The 7,979-nt window shown below is 43.9% G+C and overlaps 1 pseudogene across 1 annotated transcript; it reads right to left on the bottom strand.

The window, feature by feature from the left end:
• Positions 1-5,708: 5,708 nt before the first annotated feature.
• Positions 5,709-6,839, bottom strand: LOC311107525 (annotated as a pseudogene). The gene is made up of 3 exons: positions 6,788-6,839; positions 6,302-6,464; positions 5,709-5,893 (listed from the first exon to the last, which is right to left on the bottom strand). The product of its transcript is annotated as an uncharacterized misc_RNA (transcript).
• Between the last annotated feature and the right edge of the window lie 1,140 nt (positions 6,840-7,979).

Raw genomic sequence — 7,979 nt, 5'->3', positions numbered from 1 at the left:
TAAGTTCTTACTTCCTACCATAGACACAAAACCCTCCGTAACGAAAGGTAAATAGTCGGGATCAATATAAGCCTTCACCTGGCTCCGGGCATGAGACAATGCGTCATGAGTGAACTGATGTGGAACAGGCGCGGCTAACGCTGCAGGCCTCGATTTACCATAAGCCCCTGTACTGAATTTACCCCTAGACCTAAGAATCGGACATTCATTTTTCCAATGACCTAATTCTTGACAGTAGTGACATTCTTGACCAACGTCAGTTTTACCACGGGTATCAGGCTCAACCCTATTTGAATGAAACTCTGCCCGGGAACCGAAGTATCTCGGCGAGCGCGGCCCAAATCTCTGCGAACGCCCCCACTCACTCCGAATACGGGGTTCTGCAAAAACATTTTTGTGAGTCAACACATATTCATCTGCCAAAACCGCAGCTTCAGCGACAGTCTTTATTTTTCGTTCGTTAATGTACGTCGCTATACGATCAGGGATTGTGTCCTTAAATTGTTCTAACATAATCAGATCACACAGCCCTTGGAAAGTCATAACTGCAGAGGCAGAACACCAGCGATTGAACTGTGAAGATAATATTCGCGCAAACTCAACATGAGTCTGCTGATCATCCCTTTTTAAAGTTCTAAATCGTTGGCGGTAAGCCTCAGGGACCAATTCATAACTCTTTAACACAGCCATTTTAACCTTCTCATAACTAACACTGTCTGCTACACTAAGAGCTGAATATGCTTCTTGCGCTTTACCAGTCAGCACACACTGCAACATCAAAGTGCGATCAGAATCAGGCCAACTCCTAGCGTCAGCAACACGCTCAAACAACGAAAAGAATGTCTCCGGGTCCTTTTCATTAAACTGGGGCAACAACCGTAAATTCCCTACAACATCAAATGTGTCTGGATTACGACCAAAAGAGGAACGACCCCTAGGTAACTCTGGGTCACCTTCCCAGAGCAAACTCTCCCCTGAGAGCTTTCCTTCCCTGACCAACTCTAGTCGCTCTTGTTGCAGCTTGATTTTAGCACGCTCCATATCCTGTTTAAATTCCAATTCCCTTTCATATTTTACACGATCATGCTCCATTTTAGCTCTTTGTCCATTTTGTTCATGCTCTAGCTGTAACAGAAGCAGTTCTTTCTGCTGTTCAAAAAGAAGACCACTATGACTAACCGATGGAGCGGTCATTGTAACATATCGGGGAGACAACGTGTCCTCAGCAGAGGCTGCCCCAGTGGTAACATCCAGAATACCACTCTCCATCAAATTGGCCTTCAATATTAACCTAATAGAATTTTATAGGCGTTTATCACTAATTTCAACCTTGTAGTGTTCAGCAACCTTCAACAGCTGTTCTTTAGTACATAATTCCAACAGTTCTTCTGATGGAAAGCGAATGAACTCATCTACATTAGACGCCATAATCAGGAAAAAAAATATATATATATATATATATCATAATAATCTTGCTCAACCCCTCTGCTGAGCACACCAGACACAAGAGAAATGACAATCACACCGAGCACCACAGAAGAGAGCTGGGATATGGAGCTTCCCCAAAACCTACAATAACTCAACCCTAGTCTTCGTGCAGATTCGCGGTGGGTAATTACGCACTGTAGCCCGCTGGCAAGGAATTAAACCCCCCAGCACACTGGTAGATTTCCCCAAGCCACGGATGTGCCCCCGAGACAACTGCTCAGTCCACTGACACCACACAAAAATAACAAACATTTAACCATGCCCAACATATCCCAAAACAAAACACGTCACTAAGCCTATCAGGGGAAAAAGCTATAGCTCCGGGTAGCAAATGTCACTACCCTACCCAATCTCCCACTGAGGTACACAGCCGATTGTACTCACCTCCTCAGACCGATGTCCCAACAGCGAGTAGAGCAAGAGTTTCCAGGCTGGGCAGGGACTGGAAACTAACCAATGTACTCTCTCCAACGCAGTACAAAACCCAAAGGCAACCAATACTGGCCTATCAACCTCAAACAAACTAACAAAATTTACAACGAAAGACCCTACAGAATTGGACATTAACTCCACGTTCTCCCAAACACAACCAGTTCAATATCCCGGACGAACCCCCACTTGTCACGAACCGGCTCAAGTTCGTAACAAAAGGGAGACACGTGGAGACAAGGAGTACTCAAAGTATATATTTATTAATTAAAGTAACTAACTGAAATAACAATGGCGTGTGTAATCAGTAATCAGTAGTGTAAGTGAGTGTTTGCTTGCATAAATGTAATATAGAAAAGTGTTGATAAGTGCCAAAGCAAACAATCCAAAAAGGCCACAAAAATGTCTTAACCAAAATCAAAGTATCTGCCTGGAGAGAGTCTCCTTAATGAATGTGGAAGAGGTCCATTTATCCTGGGACACACCCGGCCCAGGTGTTTCCCATATAGCTGACGACCCTCCAAACTCCGCCCACCGGCATCCTAATAAGGAAACAAGAGCAAAGAGAAAATACGGCAGACAGAGTGGGAGGGTCGTCACAGTCTGTAAATAGCCTGTAAATACCCTGTTTTTTTGTATTTTTCGTACATATTTCCCTATCAGACTTTTCATCCTTCTACAAAATATACTTTCCTGCAACCCGCCTCACTCAATGTGGAACGGATTCTATTATTGACTTACCTTTTATCTAGAATATCCAGTTGAAACTAGCTAGCCAGCTAACTAGCTACTTGCTATTAGCCACAGTTAGCGGTATTTCACCCAGAACATTGGATTTTTCTGCGGGATTAATTTAATCACTGGACATTAATCACCGGATCGCAACTAGCTAGCCGCAACCGAATGGATGTTGCTGTCTGGCTAATCACCACTGCCCCCGATGCAAGCACCAGTTAGCCTCGAGCTAGCCTAGAGCCAGGCTCATATCTACCTCTAGGTCTACCGGACGGGAGTAGCCAGCTAACTAGCTACTTGCTATCAGCTACCGTTAGCGGTTTTTCACCATTGTCCGTGGCCTGCACCACTCACCAACCAGCTCTAGTCTGGACTATTATTCGGCCAGTCTGCACAGCACGTTATCGACCCAGAACATATCAGTTTTTCTGCCGGAATCACTGAATCACTGGACCTTTAACTCCGGAATCATCGCTACCAGCTAGCTGCAACAAAATGGACGTTGTGGTCTAGCTAATCATCCTGAGCTAGGCCCATCTCCCGGCTATCTACCTCTCTGTCAACCGGACGGGACCACCTAGTGTTGACACGGAGCCCCGCCGATCCTACACGACTGGTCTGCCGACGAAATCGTCTGATGTCGTTACGACGTCGACCACGAAGATTCCATCTGCTAGCCCCGGCCCGCTAGCACACGCTAGTTGTGGCCTCTTGCTCGCTAGTGCTTTAGTAGCCCCCGAACTACCTCCGAACTATCCTATTGCTGTTCACCGGACCTTATGATAACTCAGCTAATTGACCTGGCCCAGGTATCCTGGATGGATATAGATCTCATTCCGTCAGTAGAGGATGCCTGGTTGTTCTTTAAAAGTAATTTCCTCTCAATCTTAAATAAACATGCCCCATTTAAAAAATACAGAACTAAGAACAGATATAGCCCCTGGTTCTCCTCAGACTTGACTGCCCTTGACCAGCACAAAAACATCCTGTGGCGTATTGCATTAGCAACAAATAGCCCCCGCGATATGCAACTTTTCAGGGAAGTTAGGAACCAATATACACAAGCAGTCAGGAAAGCAAAGGCTAACTTTGTCAAACAGAAATTTGCATCCTGTAGCACTAACTCCAAAAAGTTTTGGGACACTGTAAAGTCCATGGAGAATAAGAGCACTTCCTCCCAGCTGCCCACTGCACTGAGGCTAGGAAACATTATCACCACCGATAAATCTACAATAATCGAGAATTTCAACAAGCATTTTGCTACGGCTGGCCATGCTTTCCACCTGGCTACCACTACCCCGGCCACCAACTCTGCACCCTCCGCTGCAACTTGCCCATGCCCCCCCCGCTTCTCCTTCACACAAATTCAGACAGCTGATGTTCTGAAAGAGCTGCAAAATCTGGACCCCTACAAATCAGCTGGGCTAGACAATCTGGACCCTTTCTTTCTAAAACTAGCCGCCGAAATTGTCGCAACCCCTATTACTAGTCTGTTCAACCTCTCTTTCGTAACGTCTGAGATCCCCAGAGATTGGAAAGCTGCCGCGGTCATCCCCCTCTTCAAAGGGGGTGACACTCTAGATCCAAACTGTTACAGACCTATATCCATCCTGCCCTGCCTTTCGAAAGAATTTGAAAGCCAAGTTAACAAACAGATCACCGACCATTTCGAATACCACCGTACCTTCTCCGCTATGCAATCCGGTTTCCGAGCTGGTCATGGGTGCACTTCAGCCACGCTCAAGGTCCTAAACGATATTATAACCGCGATTGATAATAGACAGTACTGTGCAGCCGTCTTCATCGACCTGGCCAAGGCTTTCGACTCTGTTAACCACCGCATTCTTATTGGCAGACTAAATAGCCTTGGTTTCTCAAATGACTGCCTCGCCTGGTTCACCAACTACTTCTCAGATAGAGATCAGTGTGTCAAATCGGAGGGCCTGTTGTCTGGACCTATGGCAGTCTCTATGGGGGTGCCACAGGGTTCAATTCTTGGGCCGACACTTTTCTCCGTGTATATCAATGATGTCGCTCTTGCTGCTGGTGACTCTCAGATCCACCTCTACGCAGACGACACCATTTTGTATACATCTGGCCCTTCATTGGACACTGTGTTAAAAAACCTCCAAACGAGCTTCAATGCCATACAACACTCCTTCAGTAGCCTCCAACTGCTCTTAAACACTAGTAAAACTAAATGCATGCTCTTCAATCGAACGCTGCTGGCAACCGCCCACCCGACTAGAATCACCACTCTCGACGGGTCTGACCTAGAGTATGTGGACAACTACAAATACCTAGGTGTCTGGTTAGACTGTAAACTCTCCTTCCAGACTCACATTAAGAATATCCAATCCAAAGTTAAATCTAGAATCGGCTTCCTATTTCGCAACAAAGCCTCCTTCACTCATGCTGCCAAACATGCCCTCGTAAAACGGACTATCCTACCGATCCTTGACTTCGGCGATGTCATTTACAAAATAGCCTCCAACACTCTACTCAGCAAATTGGATGTAGTCTATCACAGTGCCATCCGTTTTGTCTCCAAAGCCCCATACACTACCCACCACTGTGACCTGTACGCTCTTGTTGGCTGGTCCTCACTACATGTTCGTCGTCAAACCCACTGGCTCCAGGCCATCTATAAATCACTGCTAGGCAAATCCCCGCCTTATCTTAGCTCATTGGTCACCATAGCAGCACCCACCCGTAGTCTGCGCTCCAGCAGGTACATCTCACTGGTCATTCCCAAAGCCAACACCTCCTTTGGCCGCCATTCCTTCCAGTTCTCTGTTGCCAATGACTGGAACGAATTGCAAAAATCTCTGAAGCTGGAGACTCTTATCTCCCTCACTAACTTTAAGCATCAGTTGTCAGAGCACCTTACCGATCACTGCACCTGTACACAGCCCATCTGAAATTAGCCCACCCAACTACCTCATCCCTATATTGTTATTTATTTTGCTCTTTTGCACCCCAGTATCTCTATTTGCACTAGGCTTCATCTGTATCCGGGAAAGCACCCTAAAGAGCAAGACATGCTTTTTTTTCAATTAAGAGGAGGTGCTGTTTCCAGCCTCTTCCATGTACATGAATCCCCAGTGGGCTCCAATGGAGGTGATGCCGGCACCGTCGGAGCGGCCGCTGAGAAGCCTCAGCTCACTGCCTACATCTCCTTTTTTCACCCACTTCGCAACCAAACACAGGAGACCAGGTGTAGTCATATCTCAGCTGAAACCTAAGAAACAGAGCAGGCTTTTCATGTTAGTTGTGTTTTGATAAGGCACATTCAGACAGAGAAAATAGGTAGCGTTGCAGAGTATCAAGGACTGACATTTTCCATTGTACTCGGGGTTAGATATGATAACACTATTTGTCATGTACTGAGTATGCAATGAACAGAAAGAAAGAAAGAAAGAAAGAAAGAAAGAAAGAAAGAAAGAAAGAAAGAAAGAAAGAAAGAAAGAAAGAAAGAAAGAAAGAAAGAAAGAAAGAAAGAAAGAAAGAAAGAAAGAAAGAAAGAAAGAAAGAAAGCGTCTGTTTGGGGTCTGTTGGGTAGTGTAGTTGGACTGAGTCAGTGGTGTCTGTTGGTTAGTGTAGTTGGATTGAGTCAGTGGTGTCTGTTCATGGGTCAGGGTCTGCTCACCCGTTGATGTAGACGTTGTTGTTGTAGTAGTAGGAGTAGTAGTAGTTGTTGTTGTTGTTCTCCCACACTCTGACCGCTGTGATGCGTCCCTCACCGGAGGAGGCAAATGGGGTGCCAGTGCCCAGACCCACCGCAGAGGAATACGAGTATGGTTCTTTGATGGCTAAAATAATATGGGCAATATGTTTACTATATTAATAATCAATATATACATATATATATACACCTACACTATATGCACAGAATATACAGTATATTTTATTTATATGTATAGTTTTAATTTTACTGACACATTTCTCAAAGATCTTTACATAATTAAAAAAGTGCAAATGAATTAACTAAAAAGTACATTCTGCAATGCATTAAACCATCAGAAGTTGTCTCTAAGAACTTCTAAGTCTAACTGAAAAAGACAAGTTGAAGTGAAATCACAAAAGCCATTATATAATTATATAATTCTGAATTGTGATATTACTTATTACTCATGCATTGCCAAACAGCTGGCCAAGAAGACTGTGACAAACAGGATTGAGAACATTCTGCAAACGGGAGGCATCAATACTTATGACCTTTCATTTCACTCAGTTTCTCTCTCACTCCATTTCACTTTAAATGGTAAAACTTGAAATAATTGTAAACAGTTTTTCATAGTAGTTCATAGGACGGGGGAGGAATAAAATAAACTTTAAATTGTGAAATGTGACTTTACAAACAACAAACCATTCTGGAACATGAAATGTTATAAAACAGCTTTAAAAAGTTGAACCTACTCTTGCAGTGCTAAGCTAATGTCAAATTAAAAATAAGGTCAGATCGGGTCATTAATAGGGGAGTTAGTTCAGATACCAATTTTATTGTAGAAGATTTGTTTCATTACATATATTTCCATTTAACTCTAGAGGGGCAGAGGAGATTCAACATTTCCTGTCTCCATTATTGTGAGAATTTTTCACTCACATAGTCATCAAGGGGCTTAAGGGGCCGATCCCGACTTAGGAATGTATGACTTTCCTACGCTCGCCTTTCCTACGCACTTCTCAATATTTATTCAGACTTAACTTACTTAGTTGCGTAACAACCTCTGCAGGTCCTTGTGTGTTCAGAATACATTTAAACCGCTGAAAACCCTCCCACTTGTTGGCCAACAAATTCGTGGAGTTTTCGTTCAATGGGGTTTTCAGCACATTTATCTTAAGCCATCCCTTTAAATAAGGTACACCATTTAGTTAGAAATTTGTCGACAGACTAGAATATATAGAGAAAACGGGTTCAGAATATTAGGGATCAATGAAAGAAAGCCTTCTAAATATATGCATATTCGTCTCCGTTTCAGCCCCAATTGGTAGATTTTAAAATACTCTGATCTTGTAGATTATTTATGAATCATAAAAAACAGGTTTGGAGAGCCTTTATGCACGATCGAAAGAAAACTGTGTTTTGATTAATTCAGAAAATTGCCACATTCAGTTCTTCAACCCATGGTAATGTTGGAAGATTAGAGTACATAGAATTATAATAGGAGGGGACACCGGGAGGGGACACCGGGGCATGTTGGGGGAGACCGGGGCATGTTGTCAAAGGGGCAAGTTGTCACATGGCCCCCGTGCTTCACGGATGGTCATTATGGCCAAACAGTTTTATTTTTGTTACATCAGACCAGAGGACATTTCTCCAAAAA

This window comes from Coregonus lavaretus, assembly GCF_964263955.1.
Source record: "Coregonus lavaretus genome assembly, chromosome: 3".
Taxonomy (NCBI): domain Eukaryota; kingdom Metazoa; phylum Chordata; class Actinopteri; order Salmoniformes; family Salmonidae; genus Coregonus; species Coregonus lavaretus.
The sequence above is the reverse complement of the archived record's forward strand: the minus strand, read 5'-3'. Positions and strand labels throughout refer to the sequence as shown.